At 39.7% G+C, this 27,885-nt stretch overlaps 1 long non-coding RNA gene across 1 annotated transcript; it reads left to right on the top strand.

The window, feature by feature from the left end:
* Window positions 1–282: 282 nt before the first annotated feature.
* LOC137570714 (uncharacterized) lies at window positions 283–27,131 on the top strand. Its single transcript, XR_011031151.1, has 3 exons — window positions 283–433; window positions 9,670–9,889; window positions 26,994–27,131. It is a non-coding gene; the product is annotated as an uncharacterized lncRNA (long non-coding RNA).
* The last annotated feature ends 754 nt before the right edge of the window (window positions 27,132–27,885 follow it).

Raw genomic sequence — 27,885 nt, 5'->3', positions numbered from 1 at the left:
ATCAGTAGCCCATGTGTTTGCCATGCACAGATCATGGCCATGAATCTGACCATTGGGACATCTCCCATAAACATCACTGAGCCCCTCTATTTTCTGGTCACAACAAGGATGGAGGCTCACAAGGATAAAAAGGTGATCAGTGCATTTTAACTGCATACAGTAAAGCTTTTTACAACTGTTAGTTAACTCAATTGTGATTGCTTGGGGCTTAGCAACAATCATTGTACAGCTTGTCTGTTTGCTTAGCAACTTATTTTTTTCTATGGAGAAGAAAGTGGGGAGTATTCCTATGTTGTATTCGGAATAATGGTTATCCAAGATTAATCCAACACAACGGATCACTGAAGAAGAAGCAAGTGAAATTAGGGAACATCTATACTCACACAAGATTTTCACCTAAGATGATCACGAGGATGATGAGGATGTGGCATGTGTATGTAGTTACAGTACATCTGAGGTGTAGTACACAAAAAGTTGGTAAAAGGAAACCTAGATACTTACCTTAGTAGTGGGAAGCCTCTGGATGGCTAAACAAAGTGCTTGTGCACACGAAAATAAAGCTGCGCATGAGTGGCTTCTTTCTATCTGGCATGTGGATTACTCGTCCATGCCCAGATGGTATGCCCTCATCCATGGCCGGAAGAAACTTATTTGACTGGTGTGATTTGAATAAGTTTAGAGGGAGCATTCACTGGAACAGTGAGCTGTAAGATGATCTGGGAAGCCTCTGCATCATCCAGAGGCTTCCCACTACCTAGGTAAGCATCTATTTTTTTTCAACATTTCCGGTTTACTTTAAATGGTGTGCTAGACTTTCCTAAGAGCTGACATTGTCAAACTATTGTTTGTACAGATTATCTGCACAAATTAAATAGCTGTAAATGTATTGGATCATAGATGTAGGGGTAGGGAAGGATAATGGGGAATTTAGGCTATTAAAGAAAAACATAGATAGGTAAACCATCTAACAGGCCAGGACACAGATCTTAATCCTGCAGCTGTCAGGTCATCAGTATGACATGTAAACATATCTCCCAGGTCAAAATAGTTACAGATTGCATAGCAAGCTAATGCTGAACCAGAACTCATAGGGCTGAAAGAGACCAAAAAGCCTCCTTACTAAGATGATACGAAAAACAGAAGTTTGCTCTTTTAAAGCACATTTTCTTGTTTTAAGAAGGCACGCTTCTGTAGGTCAAAATATATGTAGGGGAACGTAGCAGGCTTTCAATATGTGTTTTTTATTGGATGCATGCTATCAGGGTGAGTGGAAAACTCTTGATATCCTTTTAACTGCTTCCCTGGTGATCTCTGGTGACTCTGGCTCCCCAACTAACCTACCTAACACTAAACTTACATCCTACCCTATGCTTAAACCTAACCCTTTTCCATCTCCCGCTCCTAAAGCCAGGCATTCACAATGCAATATATTTGACTTCTAAACACATTTACTTCAGTGTAACACTGACTAAAGCAAGAATTGATTAATAGCAAGAACCCAGTTGATTGACTTTTTATAAAAGTTGATCAAAACGTAATCATGGAAGGTCATTTCATTTATCAATCAATGCAGGTGAGAATAGCAGGGCAGCAGATTGATGGTTGTCTGCAATCAGTGCAAACTTGGTGTTGGTGTTTAGATCCATTTTTCAAAATGACGCTCTCTAAAATATTATTGAAACCAGAATGCCGAAAGGTGATTAACCAGTTGATACTCCTCAATGATTTAAAAATTTTTTTTTTATGTGTGCCTGTTTTTGTGGGAATAGCTACACCTTGCGCCTGGATTCACACATTTGGCAGTGTGGACCAGGCAACAGGGGGGATCGGTAAAGACTGATCATACATATGCCGACTATCGAGTGGCAGATATCTGAGTGTGGTGTATTACAAACCCGGTTGGGTAATACGTATTATTGACCATACCTATACCACTGGTATTTGGCCCCCCATGATGTCAGCATTGTATTTTATCATTTCTATACATTACTTGTTCACCCAAGGTTGTGCAAATAACGACAGGTGTGATTGAGGGTGACTAAACCTTTTGTCACCTCTAGTATGTTATAGGTCAGGTCCTAATGGACAAAAGTGTGTGATTCAGTTTACCTGTACTACACTCGGTTCAGTGCTTTCTTGTACTCCTCAATGATCTTCAGATCAGAGTGATATTCATTGTCTCTCAGATGATGTTCTGAATGTCACAGGGTCATTACATTACTATAACTCCAGCCTAGCCACAATACCACATTGACATTCTAATTGCGCTAACATTTAATTTTCATTCTAACCTAAACTGTTAAACAATCTCGAATTTGTTTCCACTCTGTGTTAACCCTAATAGTCTAACACAAAATCATAAATGAATTACTGAAATGCTAAGGTTATAACTGCTCTTTACACCCAATCAAACAAAAAAGTAGTCATTAATGCCATTAGAACTAATAGAGCCTCAACCGATTTGGCCACAATAGCTACCAAAAACCGCTGTCTAAGTGTGCAAGTTGTGATAGCATGGTTATATAGTTCTCCTTTACTTGAAAAGTGTCACACTCCACTGCTTTAAAACTGACTGAAAGTGTACATTTTTAAGTAATTAACACTTACTATGTAGGTACCTTTTCAAGTGCTGAAAAGTTATTTTAAACAGAAGAAGGAAAATGATCTCCTTCGAGAAAACTCTGGAGAAAAGGTTAATTGGATAAAGGCCTTACTCTGTTAGAAACTTAAAATAGGCCTAAACTCATAACTTCTTCTCTGCTCTAAATACCTTATATACTGGTGTATAAGTCTAATTTTTCAAAACAAAAAAGTGTGCTAAAGTTACCCCCTCAGCTTATATGCGAGACAGTGGAGCAGAACAGAACGGATGGTGGAGCAGGTTTTGTTACTGGCAGAGGAGCTTGCACGAGTGATCTTGCACTAGTGATCCGGCTCTTGCCATCTGACTCCCTACTGGGTCCGTGCCCCTCATCCCCTGCAACATGGTGTGCAGATTACATTGCTCAAGTCTACCCGTGTTCCCTGGCTTGTGAAGCAGAGCATGCAAGCAACGTGTCAGCGGTGCAATGATCAGGGATTCTTCCTGTGTGGCAATCGGTGTGAATTGTATCCATGACCCCTTCTAGTGGTGTCTTAAGACACAGCTGTGTCATCTGTGGGCACTTCTGGCTATGGGGAGGGGGCTGGGGGCTGACTTGTACTGGGAGCACATCTGGCTATTGTGGAGGGGGCTATACTGAGGAGAGAGCTTATACACGAGTTGATCACTTTTTCATGGCTTCTGAGGGAAAAGTGGGTACCTCGGCTTTTATGCGGGTCGGCTTATATGTGAGTATATACGGTAAAAAGCCACCGAATAATAACCTTTAAAAAAGTTTTATTTGTTACAACTTATGGAAATGCCCCCCCCCCCTCCCCCCCAAAAAAAACTACTTCCTGGACATTCCTAGGAGTACAATAAGGGGTTAGCCTTCCGTATTTACATATTATCACAGAATCCGTGGCACAGCCAACAGCCATGATTTACACTGGCTGATAACAGCTAATTGGACAGGCTTATCTTACTACACACAGAGTGAATTTCTTAGCAACTAATATGTGTTTTCATTGAATGTTGTGCAAGAGCTTTTCCAAGTGCCAGTGGGTCACAGTCACAGTGTACCACCTATCAATGCATTCTCAGTCCCTGCACTGAGAAACTGATACAATGTGCAGGCTCTGAAATGTTGTCAATCTCTATTTTGCATAATTTGCTCCACCCACCATTCCAAGGGGCTGGGCGGTGTTTGGGTTTTTCAGACTCTAGGTCAAAAAAGTTCATCTCATCAACTTGAGGTATTTAAACAGCAATGATGTACAAAATCAAATAAGAGCAAATCAGTGGTATTTAGTCATGAGCACAAGTTTCGCATAGATGTAATTTTGCATTGAAATTCGCAATTAGGATGCTAAATTGTAATGCAAAATTAATTAATTAATCTCATCTGTAATTGTAGTCATCCATAATTTCGCATACATTTTCATATAATTTTTGCGTAATGTCGTGCCAATTTTAGCAGTGAATAGCAAAGCCCCCTTATATGCTATTGTACAAAGCCCCCTTACATATGTTAAGGAGAATAGTGGGTACAAGGCATACATTTTCAAAATGATCTTGTAGTTTTTTAGAAAATGTATTTAAAAAATGCAAAGGAAAAATGTTTTTTAAACTGTCATCTTTCTAAGATTACGCAAAATTATGAAAGATTATACAAAATCAATTGAATTTACAAATTGTAATTATGTACAGGCATAATTGTGATTACCTGCTTACAATCATCATTAGTGGTATTAATCCTTTAGCATGGTAAAAGAGACCGTGGTGTGAGCAGGGCCGGATTTCTGGTAAGTCCACAGAGGCCTTGGCCTAGGGCGCCAGAAATTAAGCTCTACTTGGGGCGGCTGAGGGTCAGCAAAGTATGTGCAGGCAAGCAGAGAGTGATAACAATGGATCGCTACTCATTCATGCCCGCCGGCAGCTCTCCCAGCCCCCAGTTTCAGCCTGCAGTGTCTCCCCCTCCTACTCCTCTGTGTGCTCGTGAGTTACTATCCCATTCCTCAAACACATCCTCGCAGCAGAGTCTGTTCCATCCGTGGCCACCCTGTATTAAAAGTTTGCAACATGTATTGGCAGGTGGTGGGTGGCCGCGGACAGGCTGGACTCATGTGCACCTGTGCTGCCTAGATGAATCGGAGTCCATCCGAGACTTGCAGCTGTCTGATCTCCCCTCTCCTCCAGCATTGCATGGATCAGAGCGCAGCAGCCAATCGCTGTGCTCCAATGATGAGTGGCGACCAATAGCGCGGCTTGGGGGGAGTGGCTTGGTCAGCTCTATGATTTTAATTGGCTAGAAGTGACTTGTGGCGGCAAGGAGGACTGATCTGGTTTACAAAGAAAGATCCCGGCACCGGCAGCAGGGGCTGAGGAGGATACTGTGCAGTGCACAGACAGCCAGTCTCAGGCACGGAGCAGCTTGTCAGCAATCAATGCTGGTAAGCATTTAACAAGATTTATTAGGAGGACATGGGTGCCCACCCAGGGATCAGTGTCTAGGGAGCTATAGGAACAGAGCTGGATGGAGGTTTCCCACTTTAGATGGCCAGGCTGGGACAATAAGTAAATAAACAGCTGCAATATACTGTCCGTAGCTGACCTGGCAGCCACAGTGCTTTGTCTCAGCATGGCTGATGTATTGCCTTTTTTTGTCTCCATGTGAAAAGTCTCCTGTCCCCCACTTTTTCTTCTCTCTCTCTCTCTCTCTCTCTCTCTCTCTCTCATTTCTTGTCCTATGTTCTGCTCTCTCTCTTTTCCTGCCTTGTAATGTCCCATTTCCTTCTGTTTTGCTCCTCTTCCTTCCTGTCTCCCTTTTTCAATCAACTTTGTGTTTGGTGGAGAAGGAAACCTGTAGCAACAGCTAAGAAACTGCCCTGATATCTTCTCTCACTCTCTGTCCCCCTCCTCTCTACCACTGTCTCTCCTTTCCTCTACTACTCTGTGTCATTCTTTTCTTCTTTCACTCTCTCTTCCCTTTGCTAACCTCTTTTTGCCGTAATTGTCCCCTCTCTTGTACTTTTTATAATCCCCCCTTCTCCTGTTCTCCTTTCTTCCCTGTCCTCCCCTATATTTCCCTTCACCTCATTTTCTACACTTTTCAATTCACCCCTATCTCTTTCCACGCCTATCTTCCCTCTTCTCTGCGGCATTTAGAGCAAACCTATGAGGCTTGTGAGAGGCACATTTGAATACTTTCATCAGGTGGAGGAAGCCTCTGGGTCCAAAAGATGCTTTTCTTGTCCTGCAGTGCCAGGCCGATCCACCGCTGAGATCCTCAAAGTGCAGCCGCACTGCGTCTGCGCAGTAGAAAAAGCTGATCCTGACAGTGTTTGTGCGACTGCGTATGTGCAGACGGCTCACACTGACTTGTAATATAGTGTTAACATCTTATGTAGCCCTTTGCAGAGTCATGGTATTGATTGTCCTCAGAGGAGCTCACAACCTAATCCTACCGTAGTCATAGTCTAATGTCCTACCATATTATTATTATTATTATTATTATTTTGTATTTATATAGCACTGACATCTCCTGCAGCACTTTACAGAGTACATAGCCATGTCACTGACTGTCCTCAGAGGAGCTCACAATCTAATCCTACCATGGTCATAACCTAATGTCCTACCATATTATTATGTATTTATATAGCACTGACATCTTCTGCAGCACTTTACAGAATACATAGCCATGTCACTGACTGTCCTTACAGGAGCTCACAATCTAATTCTACCGTAGTCATAGTCGAATGTCCTACCATATTATTTTTATGCATTTATATAGCACTGAAATCTTCTGCAGCACTTTACAGAGTACATAGCCATGTCACTGACTGTCCTCAGAGGAGCTCACAATCTAATCCTACCATAGTCATAACCTAATGTCCTACCATATTATTATGTATTTATATAGCACTGACATCTTCTGCAGCACTTTACAGAGTACATAGTCAAGTCACTAACTGTCCTCAGAGGAGCTCACACTCTAATCCTACCATAGTCATAGTCTAATATCCTACCATATTATTATTATGTATTAATATAGCACTGACATCTTCTGCAGCATTTTACAGGGTACATAGCCATGTCACTGACTGTGCTTACAGGAGCTCACAATCTAATCCTACCGTAGTCATAGTCGAATGTCCTACCACATTATTATTATGCATTTATATAGCACTGACATCTTCTGCAGCACTTTACAGAGTACATAGTCAAGTCACTAACTGTCCTCAGAGGAGCTCACACTCTAATCCTACCATAGTTATAGTCTAATATCCTACCATATTATTATTATGTAATAATATAGCACTGACATCTTCTGCTGCACATTACAGAGTACATAGTCATGTCACTGACTGTCCGCTCATATTTTGCATGCATATACAAGTGAGTTTGAGGGGGAGGGGGGGGGGCGGTTATTGACCGTTGGCCTAGGGCACTAAGAGATACAAATCCGGCCCTGGGTGTGAAACCTATGGAAGCTTCCATATTTATTTACTTTTAAACAATACCAGTTGCCTGGCAGTCCTGCTGATCTTTCTGGTCATTAGGGTCTAAATCGCACACCTGAAACAAGCATGCAGATCAGATGTCTATGACAAATTTGACAAGATAAGCTGCATGCTTGTTCAGAGTCTATTTATTTATTTATTTTATTTAAGTATTTATATAGCGATGCCGCTGGCATATTACACAGCACTGTACGGAGAGTATATTGTCTTGTCCCTCAGAGGAGCTCACAATAGACCTACAATAGTCATATGTCTATGTATGTATCATGTAGTATCGTAGTCTAGGGCCATTTTTTTTTAAAGGGAAGCCAATTAAATTATATGTATGTTTTTGGGATGTGGGAGAAAACTGGAGTGCCCGGGGGAAACCCATGCAGACATGGGGAGAACATACAAACTCTTTGCAGATGTTGACCTGGCTGAGATTCAAACCGTGGACCCATCGCTGCAAGGCGAGAGCGCTAACCACTACGTCATCATGCTGCCCCTAAGAGTATATGACTTAAAGTGTTAGAAGCAGAGGATCAGCCGGACCCCCAAGCAATGTGCATTCATTAAAAGGAAATAAACACGTCAGCCTCCAAATCCCTCTCACCTTGGGTTCCCCTTAAAGTACACCTGAACTGAGGGGTATTATTTTCCCTTTTAAACAATGCCAGCTGCCTGTCAGTCCTGCTGATCTCTCTGGTTTCAGTAGTGTCAGAATCACACACCTGGTTATAGACTAATCCAGTCAGACTTTAGTCAGAAACACCTGATCTGCATGTTTGTTCCAGGTCTATGCCTAAAAGTATATAAATAACATGTACAGTATATAAATAAATACATATAAATAAATGTTAGCCTCCCTATTCCACTCAGTTCCGTTATCCTTCAATGTCAGAGACCGTAAAATAAAAGACGTACCTACCACTTTTTGCACCACAGTTGCAAAATCTTATGAAATTAGTAACCTGCCAGTGGAAGCAATTGATGCGTATTGATAAGACATTTTGATGAATGAACTTTAATCTTACCTAGGAGAAAAAGCTGAGTTTTCAAAGATACAAACTACATTCTAAAGTTTAACTCAACATTCTGGTACATATTAGAACAGATCGTTAGCCACTACTTAAGGTTCATTATAAAATAAAATGTACTTAGGCAGCTAAAAAAAATCTGTATTAAATGTAAGTTATAAGTATATTCTATACAACCTTTGCAATGCTCTATTTCCGTCATCACTTTGACTTCATGTACAGATTGGGAGAGATTTTATTATGATTTTGACTTCTCTCTGGAATTCAGGATAAATGGATTTCCTTTAGGCAGGAACTAAGTAGGTCAGAGGTAGCCTTAACCAAATTAATATTTGTAGCAATAAGTAGGGACCTGGTGCCCTAAGTTTCAGCTGATCCACAGGCTATAACCATTTACAGGTCAAGGTTATAGTTTGCTGATAAAAACTACAATACATTATGCAGTAATACAAAAAGATACCATTTTATATGCAAAAAGTGTGTATTGCACAGGTGTAAAAAACATACAACAGTGGATATGTTTGATTTGCGTGTGTGTTTATTTTGGCACTGTGTTATGCTTATAGAATATTTTATTAAAGTTCTGTACTGCTTTTACCAGTATTCCATAGTTGGCTGTGGGACAGTACTTTCATCAGGTTTATTTGGCATTCTTGACTGTTGATTGTCAATCTCAGTATGAGACCCTTCTTTTTCCTAATGCCTATCCCTAACCTCCCACTTAAAGAGACACTGAAGCGAAAACAAAATTACGACATGATGATTTGGTTGATAATTACTAGAACATTAGTAGCAAAGAAAAACAAAATATTCTCATATTTTTATTTTCAGTTATATAGTGTTTTTTATTCCATTGCATCATTCTCTAATATTTGCAGTTTACACACTTCTCAGCATTCTAAATGATTTTACAGAGCAGGTTAGTGAACTATTGAACTGTCCTCTAGAGAGAAAAAGAAAATACAATGACTGACAGTTGAGATAACAAGCTTCAGAAGACAGAGCCCTCTGCGACTTTGAAAGTTGTGGAGCTCAATGGCTCTTTTGCATAAATAACAACTGGAGTTTCCTAACTCTTCCTGTACTGGAAACAATATCAGACTTATTTCTCTTCTACTACTGTTTAATTTTTTTAGCTGTACTACACATACAAATATATATATACATATATATATATATATATATATATATATATATATATATATATATATATATATATATATATAATTATTGCTATTGTACCTTTGACCTTTGGAACGCCTAGCTATTATATACGCAGAGAAATAATTAAGTTCCTTCTGCTGTCTTCCTGCCTCTTATCTTACACCCTTCATACATTTTCCATTTTTTGCCAATTTAGAAGCTATGTTTGTAGATCTTTGTAACTGATTTATCCATCAGCATTTTTGTTATTTTTTTAATATGTATACTTTTACAGGCCTAATTTTGTTTGTCACATTATTAGTCAGTGTTTCTTATTTTTCTTCCTGTTTCAATCAATTTTTTGTCACTTTACAATAATTGATGTGTGTTTATTCATCCCTAGGGTAATTAAGAGGGTATTCATTCTACCACTTTAGGATAACTTCCACTGGCGCAAACACACTGATGTCACAGTTTGGGTCTATTTAAAAGTGACATGTCAGCAGTTGCCATGGTGATGCATCACTATGAAGGAGGAGGCAGGGAGGATTGGGAATGAGACGCACAGAACTTCCTTCCATGGGGCACTATCTGCTTCAATGGCACTGGAAGAGGAGCCACAGGTAATTATACTTTTATATGTACATAAAAGGTGTGTGGGGGAGGCGAATCAGATTACACTTATACTCTAACAATAGGTACAAGAATTTTCTACAGTAAAGTGAGTTTCTGCCAACCTTAAAATATACAATCTAATTAGTCAATAGACAATTGGCAGCCGGCATATAAGTGAGGTCAGGTGATACCTGGTATAAGCACACACCTATTTTTCTTTTGTATGCAGTTAATATATACAATATTTGTTAATCATTTTTAAAGCCACAGTTCAGGTATTATTATTTTTTTCAAAATAAAAAAAAGAAAACTACATTTGGCTCCAGTTCAGTGACTTAAAACCACCTGCCTCTCTAATCACCTGACCAATCAGGGAAAATTATTGCTCTGTATGCTGAATCCATGTTCCTCCTCTTATGAGACAACATTTCAAACTAACTAAGGGAGGGGATAGTAAGAAGGCAGGTGGAGCTTTTTGAAGATCTACGAATTAGTGCATCAGATAGTTTCCTTCTTTATTTTTGCAAAATGTTTTACAAAAGTTTCATGCAAAGTACCGTATATACTCGCATATAAGCCGACCCGCATATAAGCCGACCCCCCAACTTTTCCCTGAAAAAACAGGGAAAAATGATTGACCCCCATATAAGCCGGGGGTAGGAAATGCTGGATTGGTGCAGCCCCCCAGTGTGTCCCAGTATAGCTAGTATAGTGCCCAGTATAGGTAGGTAGTGTCCAGTATAGCTAGTAAAGTGCCCAGTATTGCCAGTATAGTGCCCAGTATAGCCAGTATAGCGCCCAGTATGGGTAGGTAGTGCCTCAGTTTAGCTAGTATAGTGCCCAGTTTAGCTAGTATAGTGCCCCAGTATGGCTAGTAAAGTGCCCAGTTTAGTTAGTATAGTGCCAAGTTTAGCCAGTATAGTGCCCAGTTTAGCTAGTATAGTGCCCAGTTTAGCCAGTATAGTGCCCAGTTTAGCCAGTATAGTGCCCAGTTTAGCTAGTATAGTGCCCAGTTTAGCTAGTATAGTGCCCAGTTTAGCTAGTATAGTGCCCAGTTTAGCCAGTATAGTGCCCAGTTTAGCTAGTAAAGTGCCCAGTTTAGCCAGTATACGGCCCAGTTTAGCTAGTATAGTGCCCAGTTTAGCCAGTATAGTGCCCAGTTTAGCCAGTATAGTGCCCAGTTTAGCCAGTATAGTGCCCAGTTTAGCCAGTATAGTGCCCAGTTTAGCTAGTATAGTGCCCAGTTTAGCTAGTATAGTGCCCAGTTTAGCCAGTATAGTGCCCAGTTTAGCCAGTATAGTGCCCAGTTTAGTGCCCAGCATAGGTAGGTAGTGCTCCGCCCCCCTGCCCCCCGCTGCTGCTATTACCTGTTTAGGAAGCGGCCGCTTCCTAATCCGCGTTCCTCTTCTTAAGTTTCTTCTCAGAGTATCACAGCAGCGCGCCCGGCGCTGCTGCTGTGACGATGTAGAGTGCAGGAAAGAGCGCGGCTCCCTATAGCGGCGATCTGTATCGCCGTTGCCAAGGGAACCGCTCTTTCCTGCCCCCTGCATCGTCACAGCAGCAGCGCCGGGCGCGCTGCTGTGATACTCTGAGAAGACACTTAAGAAGAGGAACGCGGATTAGGAAGCGGCCGCTGCCTAAACAGGTATTAGCAGCGGCGGCCGGGGGGGGAGCGGGGAGCGGGGAGGGGGGAGCGGGGCGCGGACCACCCACCCACCCACCACTAGACCACCAGGGAAGACTCGCATACAAGCCGACCCCCCAACTTTTGACCCCCATTTTGGGGGTCAAAAATTCGGCTTGTATGCGAGTATATACGGTACATGTAAAACTCTCTTTTATAGGATATAAAACTGTGTCTGAACGTTTGCTTTAAGCAGCGTGTTATTGGTAAGAAAATCAAGAAATGGCTGTTCATGCTTGTGCAATCACTACCTGACAAAAAAGAACTGTAAACTACATCCTAGTTGAGTGGCTTAAAGGTAGCAATCATGTGCAATCAGAGCACTGATAATATGTTCAGTATAACACAGAAAATAGATGACATGAAATATTGAATAAAGATTCTATCTGAATCAGATGGAGATTTTACATATAGCTTTCGTGTAAATTCAATTTAAATTACTATATAAACAGTTTGATCACTATCAGAAGTAAGAAGTATGAGAACTCTAATACATGTGTAAAAGTATAATCTATATGTCTGTATACCACAACTCTAGGTCAAAGTGAATTGGACATATTTGATGTTTTTTCCTGGTTAATCAGTATTGACATGTATTCTATTCTTCTTATTACTTGCTTTTTTACTGCTTACTGTAAGTGACAGAAACATAGGAAAAGGGTAATTTATAGTTTATTTTACTCTCAGAGAAATGTACTTCTTATATGCCAGCAACCACACACACCAGCAACCCAAGGAGGTTTTGCTACTTCCTGGTGTATCCCCCTATGCTCCCCAGCTACCCAGGTTTAGAACTGCCTCAAAAAATATAGTAAAGCTAAGTACACACATGTGATGATTGTCAGCCATTTAATTAGGATCAGAAAACAATCCCTCGGGAGACAAATTGGTGACCTATGTAAAGACAAATTGCTAGCCTTCAGACTAGCAATGCATTCTGTAGCTATGGACAGATGAGAATCAGCACACAATGGAGCAGGCAGGGTCAGGAAAAATACAATTTTGATTGGGCATGCTTGGGAGTCAGGGATCATTAAGCATCCAACATGTTGGATCCTTGAGTAGCGTTGGTCGTATGCTGTACACACACTAGATAAGTGAACAATTGTCAGTGAAAGAAGCCATTATCGGCTGAATTTTATCTAATGTGTGTACATATCTTATGACAAGCTTTTGCAACTATCTCAGTGCAAAAAAATGTCTATTTTCCCACTGACTTGAGGAATGCTATTTTGAAATTACATTAACCTCCCTAGCCGTACTGACGTGCATACACATCAATACTCTCCTGCTCTGTATACTAGACCCTTGCTTGACACATTTTGGCAAGTTACAGGAAAAAAAAGGTTATGAAAATTAATTTGATCATCTTTTGCACAGAAATCCTGGGGAAATTGAATGCCAGGGAGGTCAAAAAACATATTCTAAACTCAGCGCAGAGAAAGGAAAATGAAATATCTCTTGACAGCTGACCACCAAAAAACATGACTGAGGATGATCAAAAATTGCTGATCCAGGTTATAAGGTCTCAGTGTGCATCAGTCCATACTCACTCCATTCTTCTGGTTCATATATGTCAGCCTCTGATTCCCATCCACCCAGTAATGCCCCATCATGCAGGAAGATAAAAACAAACTGTTACAGTGCAGAGTAGACTTTAAAAACAAGCTATAATAATAATAATAATAATAATAACAATAGTAATAATAGCAAAACAGAAAAAAAATGATAGTAGGTAATTTGCCTGTACACTTAAAAACAAATAGATAAAGATGGAAAATTTACTTTGTTAGACACACTGTTACAATTTTTGATAGAACTATCAGCCTTGGAAAGATGTCTTTTGATAACCAATTCACTGTGCTTATATCAATTATGTATATTATGAATAATAAAGGGAACCTAAACTGAGAAGGACAAGTATTTTTCCTTTTAAAATACTACCGGTTGCCTGACTGTCCTGCTGATCCTGTGTCTCTAATACTTTCAGCCACAAGCATGCAGATCAGGTGCTCTGACTGAGGTCAGACTGGATTAGCTGCATGCTTCTTTCAGGTGTGTGATTCAGCCACTTCTGCAGCCAAAGAGATCAGCAGGGCTGACAAGCAATTGGTATTGTTTAAAAAGAAGCATTCATATCACTCTCAGTTAAGGTTCCCTTTAAGAATGCCCTATTAGTGTTGAGCACTCTCATCTATAATACTATCTTTGATCATGCATTAGCAATGCATCTGTAAATTATTCTGACTCAATACTGTTAGAAAGCGCTTAATACTTCAGTGGAACCAGATTCAGTATATGAACTCTTAAGACCACTTCCAACAATGTGCTGCCATCATGCATGTTCATCCTTTTGCTGTACGAGATCTTGCTCTCTTGTCACTCTGACTTCTCTTTGGAAATCACTCTCTCAGCTGAAACAGTCAGTTTCCTAGCAACTGTGTTTAGTCATGGCTCATTGCTCTTTCAATTGCTCTGTCCCTCCTACTCAGCTACTGCCACAAAATGAAATAATCGGGATTGCCAAGTATTATAAACATTATTCAGTGCCCTTTTTATGGGTATAGAGGAATATTTCTTGTTCTCAATCAAAATCATATTGCTCCACTGAGGAGGAGCAATTAATGCCAGTATGTGAAATAGTCAAATATCACTGTTCTAGTATAGTCTTAAAATCTATATATTAAACATGTGTTTTTATAGCATTAACATACTTTGATGCAATTACTTTATACCCATTCAACTAATCACATTGCATATATTTATTAAAAAAACAAACAAAATAATAAATTAAATTGAGGGGCACCAGTTTTCCTTGTGATCTTCAGTTTTTCAGTTTGATAAGGGCCCTTTTCCATTGGCGAAAGTGATGCGATGCATTTATGCATCACTTTCGCCAGCGCCCGCATCACTTCCGCATCTCCTGATGCAGAAGTCAATAGAAGGGATGGGATGCGGCTGTGGGCGGATGCGGCCATGCGAGAATCTGCAGCATGCTGCAGATTCTCGGATTGCTCCGCACTGCTCCGCACAACATGCATGCAGTGGAAACTATTCCATTGCCGTGCATGGGTTTCAGCATACCCGCGGTGCGATGCAGCTATGTAGCCATATCGCACTGCTTCTAGTGGAAACGGGCCCTACCTCACAAATAGAGCAGTGGTATGTGACAATCAGGGCGAGTTTCTCTTTTTTACTAGAAAATGAACAGCAAAACTAACCATATACTCAGTTTATATTGCTGACATTTAGCAAAGGGTTTCCCTAAAGAGGAAATGCAACCCATGATTGATTTTTATCCCAATCAGAAGCAGATACCCCTTTCCCCACGAGAATTCTTTACCTTTTCTCAAATAGATTATCAGGGACATCTGCATGGCTGATGTTGTGTGAAGCCCCTCCCACACGGTGGGCCATGGACCTGACTATTTCCTGTCTCTGAACCTTGTTGCATTGTGGGAAATAATGACTGCTTCCAACTGCAAAGCAAGCAGTATCTCCTTCTGTGCATAGAACTCAGAGACACAAACATTCCACAGAGCTAACCTGATGGGACTAACGATATCGCCACCTGTGATTTCAGAATGCAAATCAGGGAGAGTAAAGATTTTACAATGGGCAGGCGCTGACTAAATCCTTTATAAATCAATATTGTAAAAAAAAAACAGTTTTATTCCTTATGTTAATTTCACTACAGTTCCTCTTTAAGCTTTCCCAGGTAACACTGCTCTAATGTGTTCCTCTATGGATTAGCTAGACAGAAAGATGTAGGCTTCAAAATATGAATGGAACTCCAGGACATCACCTTAAATGGAAACTTCAAGAAAAAGCATAACATTCAGAAAGTGAACGTAAAATGACATTTATTTGAGTGTGCTTTTTGATTTCTATGGCTGTGTTACAGGGAAAAAAATAATATACCATAGTTTTCATTCTGTAGTGGGGTTATGAAGTTTGTTTCACATAACATCCTGATCTGTGGGTTCCAGAGAACAAAGTAGGCATGACCAATAGTGCTTTTTGATCCAGCACTAAATCCTTCCCATCCTCTTCCTTTGATTAGACCGTGTTGCTCTTGGCTGCTGTGAAGGAACTTATAACACTAGAAAAGTAACACAGAGACTGATATTATGTGAGTCTACTTGCAATTTGTATCCTGACTGGAGTTCGTCTTGCCTATCATATAGAAATGTGGCTTTTATATGTGGTTATATATATATATATATATATATATATATATATATATATATATATGATATATATATATATATATATATATATATATATATATATATATATATGATATATATATATATATATATATATATATATATATATATATATATATATATATATATATATATATATATAGTGTACTGTGTATAGACAGACGAATGACGCAGACAAGTACAGTGGGTGGTAACACTGATTATGCACACAGATTAATTTTGACCTTCATCAAGAGGTTACTGTATGTGTATATATTGTTTTAAAACAATGAGATATGAATTGTTTGATTTTAAAAATGTTTTATGTTGACAGAGTAATTGTACTGCCATAATACTTGAAAGTACCGAATTCCAGTTTGACACAGATTAACAATTTTGGCATTTTTCATGACATTGCCAAACACATAATTCTAGTGTATTAATATAAAAATTATTGTAGTAATGTTTCATTAGAAACTGTATATATCATAGGACAGTCTGGAGGTGATGTGCTCAAAATAATGAACATTTTAACCCAAATTCAATTTGCTGTGACAGCCTCATAACATATGTGATTGGAAATTTGACTGAAATCTGGGCTTAGCGAAAACAGAAGATATTCAGTTATTCATAGGTGTCATCTTTAATATTCATTCACTTTTTGAATGCGGAATTCCTATATACACACTAAATTGGTCTCTTACAGAAATGTAAGCATGATATTCATGACTTCAATGAAATGAAAAAGTCAGGATAAACTACAGATGCTCCTTCTGCAGTTTGCCTTTGAATAAAAAAAGGATCTGCAGCATTTAATGCTAGCATATCTGAATATGATGGTAATGTCCACAGTGTTTTTCAAAATGGAGAAAAACTGTATATTTTGCTTATAAACTATGAATATATCATGAGGGTAAAAGTAAAATGGAATACCGCCTCTTAATTTAGAAACACATGCTCTAAAATGTCAATGAAAAACTCTTGTTAGTGCAATGCGATGGGTGATTTTAATAAAATGGCATCACTCAAGTGAGAAAACACACACACACACACAGTTTAACGTGTACCCGATGACATGATGACATGTGACCTGATGAGATAGACAGGTGTATATACAGTGGCAAACATACAGACCCCTGTGCTGTGCTCCTATTATTTTTTTCCTGTCTGAAAGAGTTAATATTTATGCAACTACTACAGTTTTTCTCCAGTCAGAACCCAGTCGAGGCAGAGGCGAGAGATGCTACAGCCTCAGGGTGCAGTGTAGGAGGGGGGCCACAACTCACTCAGCTATCATTCCCCTATTGTGCTTGAAGCAAAAAGAAACAAGAAAAGGGGATACATGGCAGTCACTGAAAGCCAGATAACTAGAGAGCAGGGGGTTGGGGGCCCTGGGGCGCCTCTTACTCTAATAGCAATCAGTGTCTGACGGCTGGGGTGGGAGGGATGGAGGGGCGCACTTTGGTGCCTCAGCCTTGGGAGCGGGAGGACCTTGTCCCGGCTCTTCTCACTGATAACAAATTACAGCTATAAAACACTTTCCAAAACAGACAACTGGGCTTCTGACTGCAAGGGATACATAATAAGGTCAATAGTTCATGTATTGTAACTCTGGGGCACTTGAGACACTGTAACTGAGCAGAGACAATAAAACATTAAATCGTTTTGTAAATGTTTATACATAAAATAAAACCATGAGATGTCTAAAAACGTCATTTTTAGGAGGACAGATTGAATTGTTTATCTCATCAGTTTATTTTCACCTCTGGTTCACTTTAAAGGTCTTATGCTGGGAATAAACGGCTCGATTCTGAGCCATTTAGATGGCTCGAAAGATAATTTTCGACATGTCTGATATCCCGCCCGATCTTTTCCAAGCTCGATTCTGCATGAGGGACAATGGGAAAGATGAGAAAAACGAGTGGAAGATAAGAGAATCGCCTGCAGAATTGAGCGCAGAAAACGATCAGGCATGGAATTGAGAGGCGTGTATGCCCAGCATTAGAAATAGATACATATTAAAATTTTGCAGTCAACAATTATGAACTAATCATACCCAAATGAGTATCAAAACAATAAAACAAAGTTGTTAAATAACCAAAAGCATAGAAAGTGACAAAGTAAGCCATTTCCTGCACCTTAATGAATCTGAGTGCACACAGTCTTATGTAAACTGTACATCAATACATGTGTTAATAATTCTTAAGAATTTATAAAAATGCTTGTCCAAATGTTTGAGTGAGCTCTAAAGTAAACGTGCAAAGGGACTTATGCAGGATATGTCTAAATATAGTTTGCTCATTTTGTTTAACTATAAAATAGTCTATTATAATGCTTGTCTGTATCAGGAAGTAGAGATTGAAATAGGAAAGTACAGAAGGTAAAAACATGAGAAGTATTCCTCCCATTGATGAAGCAGCATTCATTGATGTAGACCCATAATAAATCAGGCTGATAGTGTTCCGGCAGAGATTTAATCAAGTGTCCCTCGTTCTACAATAAAAGAGTGCTAACTACTTGCTCACTATCTTTCTAGACTGTCAAATTCAGTAGTAAAATAGCTGCAGTTTTGGGGGCCAGGTTCCTTCACCATGCATTGCGTTACCGTGTTGAATTGCAGCACATAGTTGGAAGCATCAGACAGCATAGTCATGCCAGATGGTGTACATTACAACATTGCAATTGCATCCACTGTAGGCCTGAAAAATGTGTAGTGTAAGAAACTCCACTCTAGAGCCACACCACCCTTCCTGCCCAACAGAAATGAACGCCAGTCCTCAGAGAGACCTGAAATATGTGGTTTTGCCAACTTATCTATTACATTTGTAAACATTTTACGTCATCAAAATGTTTCCACTCTAATATTATTTTTTATTTCATTTATTTATTGTACTTATAAACATATTACGCATAACACGTTAGTTGCAGCAGGCACTATAGCATGGCACAGGAGAAGATGGCAGAGTAAACATTGTCAGTTACCTTCACTGTAGGAGAGGCCTGAAATATCTGGCATTCTATAATTAGAAATGGCTCGAACCTCAGATTTTGGGTTCGTTGACCATGGACGCGAACTTACACAAAAGTCTGCAAACCGGCGAACTGCAGTAGACTTCTAAGGGCAGATGAACTTTAAAAACTACAAACACCGTTTCAGGCCACAAAAGTGATGGAAAAAATGTTTCAAAGGGTCTAACACCTGGAGGGGGGCATGGCAGAGTGAGATACACGCCAAAAGTCCATGGGAAAATCAAGGATTTGATGCAGAACCAGTGTTATAATCCCTAAAGGGCAGAAATCACATTGCATTTCTAAATTGGCTTGAAAACATCTTGTGTGTATACATGGATCAGGTAGTGTAAGTAGTGTACAGCTTCACACTGACAGACAAAACTCACTGTGTAATGTACTGCCGCAAACAGTTGTTTGTGTAGTAATGGCCGTGCATGTGTGCACGATGGCGAGAGTGCAGGCTATGGCGGTTTTCCAGCCTTTATGGTCAGGCTGAGGTAGCTCAATGACAGAACAACAGTGACTGTCCAGCTGATCGAATTTGGTCTGTCCACAATGAAGCAACAACCTTATTATCTTGGGTGTGCCCTCCAACACACTCATATAGGTCATTGCTTCATTGTGATACGCAAGCCCCTTTACCGCAGCAAGGTAACAATCACAAAGGGGAATTGAAACATGTACATGCCTTTTGTTTTGTTGTTGCAGCCGCAGTACAGCCAGACAAATTAGGCATGTACACGCACCAGAAAAATTATAATTCTTTTTGCTAGCAGCGGCCTTAAAAATTCAGGAATCCACCTGGAGTCCTGGAGGTAGTGGTGGAGAAGGCAGTCAAGTGGCCTACAGGCAGAGATGCTGTGTGGGGACTGACTTAGTCTTTGGGCAGTTAGCAGCAGAGTGCAGACAGAGATGTTGTGTGGGGACTGACTTAGTCTTCGGGCAGGCAGAAGTGGCCAGCAGGCAGAGATGCTGTGTGGGGATTGACTTAGTCCTCGGGCAAGCAGTAGCCCTCTGGGATCCATGCTTCATTCATTATAAGAAAGGTGAGATGCTGAACACTTTTTTGACCTAGGCGACTTCTCTTCTCAGTGACAATGCCTCCTGCTGCGCTGAAGGTCCTTTCTGACAGTACGCTTGAGGTGGGGCAAGCCAGAAGTTAGATGGCAAACTGTGAAAGCTAATGCCACAGGTCAAGCCTTCGCACTCTATAGTCCAGGGGTTCATCGCTGCTCAGAGTGTCTATATCTGCACTAATACAGTGTGCGGTCACACAGGTACAGAGGAAAGGTGTGCACTGGTATAATAGAGTGTGCTGCTGTCACACAGGTATGGAGGAAAGGTAGGCACTGGTATAGTAGAGTATGCTGCCAGTGGTGGGACTAAAAATCCCAGCTTGCCTGGCTGGCAACTTTCTGTGGGCTGTATCTATATGCAGTGTCACCCACAAAGACAGCTATGCTTTAGTAAGTTAAATCACAAATACAGTGAAAAAATATGCAATGGTATGGTAATACAGTGTGCTGCCAGTGTGGGACTACAAATCCCAGCTGGCCTGGCAAATGTCTGTGGGCTCTATCTATGCAGTGTCACCCACAAAGACAGCTATGCTTTAGTAAGTTAAATCACAAATACAGTGAAAAGATATGCAATGGTAATACAGAGTGTGCTGGACCTGGCACAGTATAGTCAGCAACTAGGCCCAGCTGCGACAGGGCTGTATCTATGCCTGTGATCACACACATAAAAAACAGATCAGAAGAATATAAGCTCTCGAAATAACTTTTTGTGGGGTGTCTTCAGCAACAACATTGAGGGAGGAGCAAGCTAACAATAGCCTAACTAACTCTTTCCTTATCTCAAAATGTCTCTCCCTTCCTCTCACCATAGCAAGATCAGCAGACTGAGAACATGGCCGACGCTGCAGCGTTTTTTAGGGAGGGCAGGGTTACATGGGTGAATACAGCCTGATTGGCTGCCATGTGTCTGCTGACTAGATGTAGAGGGTCAAAGTTTAGCCCAATGAAAAGGTTTAGGAGGCAGGTTGAACGCGCTATGTATCCGCTACCCTCCACAGGCGCGGGTAACTGATATCCGCGCGAACTTCCCGCCGGGCAAACCATTTCAGGCCATCTCTATCTATAATGAAAAAGTACTTACATTTTTATGAAGTTATTTTTACAATGAAAATTTTTGACATTAGTTGCAGGAGGCACTGCAGCATGGCCCAGGACAAGGCAGCAGAGTAAACATTGCTAGTTGCCTCCACTGTAGGAGAAGCCTGAAATATTCAGCAATGTATATTAAAGTTTTACATATTTTTACATTTTTAATACATTACAAATTTTTGTCTTCTGAGCCTGGTGTCAGTTTTTTTTCTGCTCCTCGTGTTGCGTCCTAGACAGGTGGCATCCCGCAAGGCCAGGGGAGATTACAGGAATTTCTTCCTTGCATTCAATTATGTCTGTGAATTGTTAGGTTTTTTTATTTTATATAATGTATGACATTTAAAAAATTGTTGTATTTCTGGCAGGTGCCACTGCCAGACACATAATGTAACATACTAAAATGTTAGTAGGAACAAATGACATGCTGAAGGTGGGGTGCTGGATAACTGTCCCAAGTGGCCAAGGCCATGAGGTCTGGTGTAACCAGCCAAGTTTTTAAATTTTTGTTAATTACTACTACTTGCATGCAGACGTTAATGACATGCAACCACCTCTTCCAAATTCTGGGAACATATAGCTTTCTTCTGCAGAAAATCTCATATACCACGGCCACTGGATGACGCACCACCATGACCCCTAGAACCTCTGTGCTTTGGCCTGCCACTGTCTGTCATGTTTGTTGTAGTGAGTGACCAGTCAAGGAGTATTGCTATTACTTCTGCCAGCATTGTTGGTGTCGCATTATACGCTAATCACTCATAAACACAAATGTCTGTGGCACTGTATACTTTTTTGTTAAGGACACACTGACTGTCTGATATCACCGACAGTAACCCACAGTAAGGTTAGGCGACAGGTGTGTTGGTGTAACACTGTATGCTTATCACGCAATGACACAAATGTCCATCTGTGACACTATTCGCACTGCCTTTCTGATGTCACAGACTGTAACTCACAGTTCATTGTGTCACCTTACTGTGAGTGATGCTGTGTGTGGGTCAGTGACAGACAATCAATCACTTATGCACAGTGATAGTGGGCTGAAACGGTGATGCAGCCAGCCACACACTACTTTGAAAACAGGTGGTGAGTTGCTATAACACACACCACACCACAATGCAACAATAATCAGTAGTAGAGCACCTAGGAAGCAGCTACACAGCACAATATTACAATACAGCCTATCTAACACTGCCCCTATATCTGCAGCAGCAGCAGCAGCAGCAGCTCTTCTCTCTGCACTGACTAGCAGTAGATTGAAAATGGCTTTTATTAAGGTGGGAGTAGCCTGGATGGTGATCCTGTCTGATTGGCTATACTGTCCCATGTGATTTTAGGGTGAAGGGTCAAAAAATTGCTCCATTGGAAAGAATAGGGAAGTCACAAACTGCCCATATAGTTCAAATTAGACACAAACCATGGCTGTTGTTCACCAGGAACTGTTCACCCAGCTAATGATTCTGCCATCACTAATGGAGAAGATAAAGATTAGCAGGAAGCTATAGTGGTTTTCAAACTTCAAATTACTCCAAAAGAGTTATGCAAGTATATATTTTGCATAGGTCCTATTTAATCACCGCACAAGTGTTTGATTATAGTATGGATCAAAGTATTGATTGTCTCAAGTATTATTATTATTATTATTATTATTATTATTATTATTTTGTTCTAAAGCACCATCATATTGCATGGTTCTGTACAAAGTAAGAATCAAACAGGGGATACATAGTAGTGCAGACTGCTGGTACAAAATACAGAATTGGTAGACATAGTAGTAATTACAGTGACAAATCTAAACAAATTCCAAGACTCACAATGAATAACAAATTCCAAAACACTAAATGGGGAGGAAGCCCTGCCCTACAATCTAATGTATAAAAAGGGAAAGTTATTACATAACCATTTCTTTGAATTCATTCACAATTACAGGGCTTTTGGGTTCAAATGACTACATTTTCTAAGCAGTTACTAGTTCAGACTAAAAAACACGCTTATTGGACATAGCTTCAAAGAAACCAAAAACATACTTCAGCTATTGTCCAAGAAACTTTATTCCAGGATTGATTGACATTGAATGACTATAGAAATCCCAAGTATGAGGAGGAGAGAAAAAAGCAATAAATGGTGCACTATTATACAGGAAATGGGTAAACAAGCACATGGGAGTAAAGAATACATACAATAGGAAATGGGGCAGATGGATAAACTCTGACAGCACAGTACATATGGGACAAGCCAGACATGTCATTATGTGAAAATATTTCATTCTAAATGATAAAGTGAGAAGACACACTAGAAAAAAAAGTGTATTCTCCACATTTCTTCCTTTCTAATAGTTTGGATTCGTTTACTAATAAAAATAAAAAATCTGTTGTTTCTTGTTATTAGTTCATCCTTAATTGTTTAAATGTGAGTCAGGATGGCTGGTATAACTGGTGCAGTGTAAGCTTTAAAAGACCACTATCCTGAAAAAAGAAGGCAGTTAAAATCTGACAGAACAGACAGGTTTTGGGCCAGTCCATCTCCTCATGGGGGATTCTCAGAGCTTTCTTTGTTTTTAACAGCTTTTCCTGAACAGCTGTTGCAAAGTCTAACTGACAAAATAGTGTGCAAGTAATTAGGGAGGCCGGCTGGTCTCTTACTATTTTGACAGTTAAACTGCTGTTCAGGAAATGCTGTTGAAAACAAAGAAATCACTGAGAATCCCCCATGAGAGATGGACTGGCCCAAAACCTGTCGGTTTTGTCACATTTTAACTGCCTATTTTTTCGCAATAGTGGTCCTTTAAACTAACTGTGGAAGTTGTGCTACAGTTTATATTATCACATCTTTTAACTATGCATAACACTTTTGAGTTGTAGATTTTTTTTATACTTGAAGATGTATAAAAGAAATATATATGTGTCCTGTGTTATCGAGATAAGTCCTACTTACAGTATGTGCCACTAATGGCTTTATATATATGCTGATTTTATTTGTTGTATATATTTTTTGCCTATTTAAACTTAAAAACAATTATTAACGAGCTCAGTGATGATCAACGTGTATCCTCATTTTACCATGCTACTATTTTATCTCAAGGAGTCAGAATCATGGATTACCAAGTTAGTGTTTCTAGAGCAACTAATCCAGTAGCTGTTTTAATGTGTTAGTGAATTATTACTTTCTCTTTCTAGCGAAGCTGATTTGCATGTTAGGAGTGTTTTATCGTTTCATCACTACTGGTGATGCTTCTCCACACCATCGTACTTCCTGCAATTTTGTATAAGGAGAAATTGATATTGTGCTATTTCTTTGCAATTTAATGTCTCTGTTCTCCATGTGTGCTCACAGCAAGGTTGGTTCACATAACATAACATCAATGACAATCAGCTACAGCTATAACTGACAGAAGGTATCTTTAAGAACCAAGAAGGTACAACTGGAAAAGACACCAATGAGAAAAATGCAGCATCTACAAATTTAAAGAGACTCTGTAACTTTAAAAAGTGCCCCTGGGGGTACTTACCTCAGGAGGGGAAAGTCCCTGTATCCTACCTAGGCTTCCCCCATCCTCCTTTGTCCCACAGTGGTATTACTGTGCCCCTCGTAAGCCACAACCAACTATTTGTCTGGCTGTGGCTGGTTGTGGTGCAGGTGCAGTAGCGCCTGCAATATTTATCTCTGACTTACCTCAAGGGAGAGGTAGTTATGGACTTACCTCCATGTAGACGCAATAGGTCTAATTTTGAAAAACAGCTTTTATTTTCACATACAAAAAATTCCAACAGTCAAACTCAAACTGCAATGTTACCAATTATCATTGAAATTGGAAATTGGGATACATGGTTGACTTTGTGACTATGGGGCAATGTTTGTTCTCCTCAATGAAGTAAGCAGGAACATCATATGATTTCTTATAGGACTCTGGGGGAAAAGGCAGCACACATCATATCTGACACTACTCATTACTGGGAGGGTGGGTTTACATATCAAGCAATCAAGCTTTGGTGTTTTGTATAGCCATTAGTAATTGAGAACATTTTCTCTTCAATAAAATAGGAATTAAAAAATCATGCATTGTATATACTAAGGTTGCCTGTTGTATCATATTAAATGTTTTTGGAGATCGTAAATAATCAGTTTACATCATTGCCAGAAACCTGGTAACAATTGGCTTAGGCCATAATTCACCTAGAAGACTCAAAAGAAAAAGCAGGTTTTTATGCATAATAAGAAAGAAGCATTTTTTCTGCAACTAGTAATTTAGCTTACGGTTTAAATTTGTGGTACTGATTCATGTGAAATGTAATTTCACATTTTAAGTATTCATTGTAACCTGTTTTACAAAATGTGCCCATTTGAATTTTTGTTACTTTGTAAAGACCTGCATGGCATCTTCTAAAGAAATCTTAACACTGAACACAAACTGAGATTTCCCCACTTGGTATTTCTCTAAAATGGTCCGTTGTCTTTTCTGTGTGCATGTGCACATTTCTACTTATGGGAGAAGCCAGATGTTTGTATTCATAAGATAGAATAAAAAAAAATAAAAAAACAGCTTTTTTTCTCTCATTTTTCCAGCATTTTGAAATGAAAGCAAAGGATATGGTTTAATCATTAAATAGTACAGTGTGTTAAACCAACGCATTTAAGGCTAAATTGTTTTTGGAGAGAAATTTTAAGTTCTCTAGAAATAAAATTTGCCCTGGAGAAGTATAGATTTGTTGCAGTTTGTGATACTTTCATAAGGCAACATGAGAGTCTTTGGCAGATGAAATTATAATGTTCTGAGCGTCTGAGACTTCACAGGAGTCTTCATGCTATATCCCAATGCAACACATAAAAGAAACAGAAACCTGTGATGTTTAAAAAATATATAGATTCCTTACAAGCTGGATTAGGATGTACAAGTAGCACAACATTTATTACACAAGTCCCTAGATATTTTTGTTTGCCTTTGTTCTAAACCGTAATAAAATGTCTTAATGGAGCTCTTATTTATATTTATATTTAAAGTCATCCACTACATAGCAGCCTTACTTTCTTGTAATTCTTAGATATAGCCGTTCCGTTTTTCTGTGTTTATTTTTGAAGTGCTCCATAAAGTTGCTAGTTTGAAATTGCTACTTTCCTCATTATATTGACTTTAAATTACCATGCAGTTGGAATCATTAAAAAATAATTGTATGGTTAGAGAAAGCTGCTGATGAAAGGGAAATGTAAACAGACAATTATATAGGGATAGTAATGAACGAGACATAAAATATATTTCCTAAAACTGCATTCTGAATTATGGAAATGTTTCAATATGTGTGAACTGTCTGCCCTTTGTTTATTGACGGGTATTGGCTTGCAGTCTTTCGCTAGCATGAATACTGGCTCTGTTTTATACATTAATAATTAAAAACACAGAAACTTACATCCTCTGGGTCACTAACTGGGGCATACAGCATCTGGTCAAGTAAACTGGGTCAGACCTGAGAACTACAATGTGGAATTTTAGTTTAGTATTTGTTCATTGAAATATGTGTGCTGCACACCTTACTCCCCTTTGGGACAAAATCTATGTAACATACGTCATCCCTATACAATTCAACAGGCCCCATTTAGTAAAGCAAACCTGAAGCAAAAATAAACTTAGATAATGAATTTTTATGTGTAGTACAGCTAATAGAACATTAGTAGCAAAGAAAATAGTCTCATATTGTTTTCCAGTGCAGGAAGAGTTTAAAAAAAATCTGTTGTTATCTATGCAAAAGAGCTTCTCTAAGCTATTTTACTCAACTTGGTTAAATACATTCCTGTTTTCTGAAGCACTTAAACAGCTAAGAAACAGTGAGAGGCAGCTTGAGATAAGGTTTTACTGTAGATAAGTTAAAAGGGTCATTATTTCTGCTTAGCAGCTTAAAATACCTAGTGTGGTTTTAAAATGGCAACTGTGACAGTACAATATAATGTTATTTTAAAAAAAAAGCTATATAGCTATATATATATATAACTGAATATAAAATATTTTACTGTTTTCTTTGATACTATTTTTTTTTCTTTTTCACTTCAGGTTTGCGTTGGGCCAAATGTTTGCAAATCATGGTCCTTCAGTTTTGTGCATTACAGTGGCTATAACTGATGGGTGGAATAGCATTATATCCTGTCTGAGCAGGGATGCAGCCACTATGAGCAGAGGAACACATGCTCCCACACCTCAATATACAGTACATAATAAACTACTACAGGCTCCATTAAATTATCAGTCTGGATGCAAAACTTTTGTGCGCAGGTCTCCACTCATCCATTATACTAGACCAATGATCTGCAAACGTGGCTCTCAAGCTGTTAACCACTTGAGGACCGCAGTGTTAAACCCCCTAAAGACGAGACCATTTTTCAACAAATAGGCCACTGCAGCTTAAAGGCCTCGCTGCAGGGCCGCAAAACTCAGCACATAAGTGATTCCCCCCCCCTTTTCTCCCCACCAACAGAGCTTTCTGTTGGTGGGGTCTGATCACTCCCCCAATGTTTATTTTTTTTCTTACAAATATTTTTCTGATTTATTTTTAAATAAATTCAGTCCTTTTTTAATTTTTATTCCCATCCCTCAACCCGCCAGCCTATCAGCACGATCGGCTGTAATAGGCTTCAGCTTTTGTGCCTCTGGAGGGGACAGCCAAGTGACACGGCTGTCCCCTGAACAGCGCTGCCTTAGATCGCAGCGCTGTACCGAGTAAATAGACTGCATTTTTGCTGTCTAACAGTCTCTTAGCAGAGCTCCGCCATCAGCGCCGGGATGAGATCCCCTACAAACTCTGCCCCAAGGACCTTACACCAATTGGCGTTAGGCGGTCCTGGGGCTGCCGCTGTGTCCACGCCAATTGGCATGGAGTGGTCGTAAAGTGGTTAAGGAACTACAAGTCCCACAATACATTTGCCTTTATGAATTATGACTGTGGCTG

This window comes from Hyperolius riggenbachi, chromosome 4 (assembly GCF_040937935.1).
Source record: "Hyperolius riggenbachi isolate aHypRig1 chromosome 4, aHypRig1.pri, whole genome shotgun sequence".
NCBI lineage: Eukaryota > Metazoa > Chordata > Amphibia > Anura > Hyperoliidae > Hyperolius > Hyperolius riggenbachi.
Note: the sequence above shows the minus strand (reverse complement) of the source record. Positions and strands in the feature narration are given on the sequence as shown.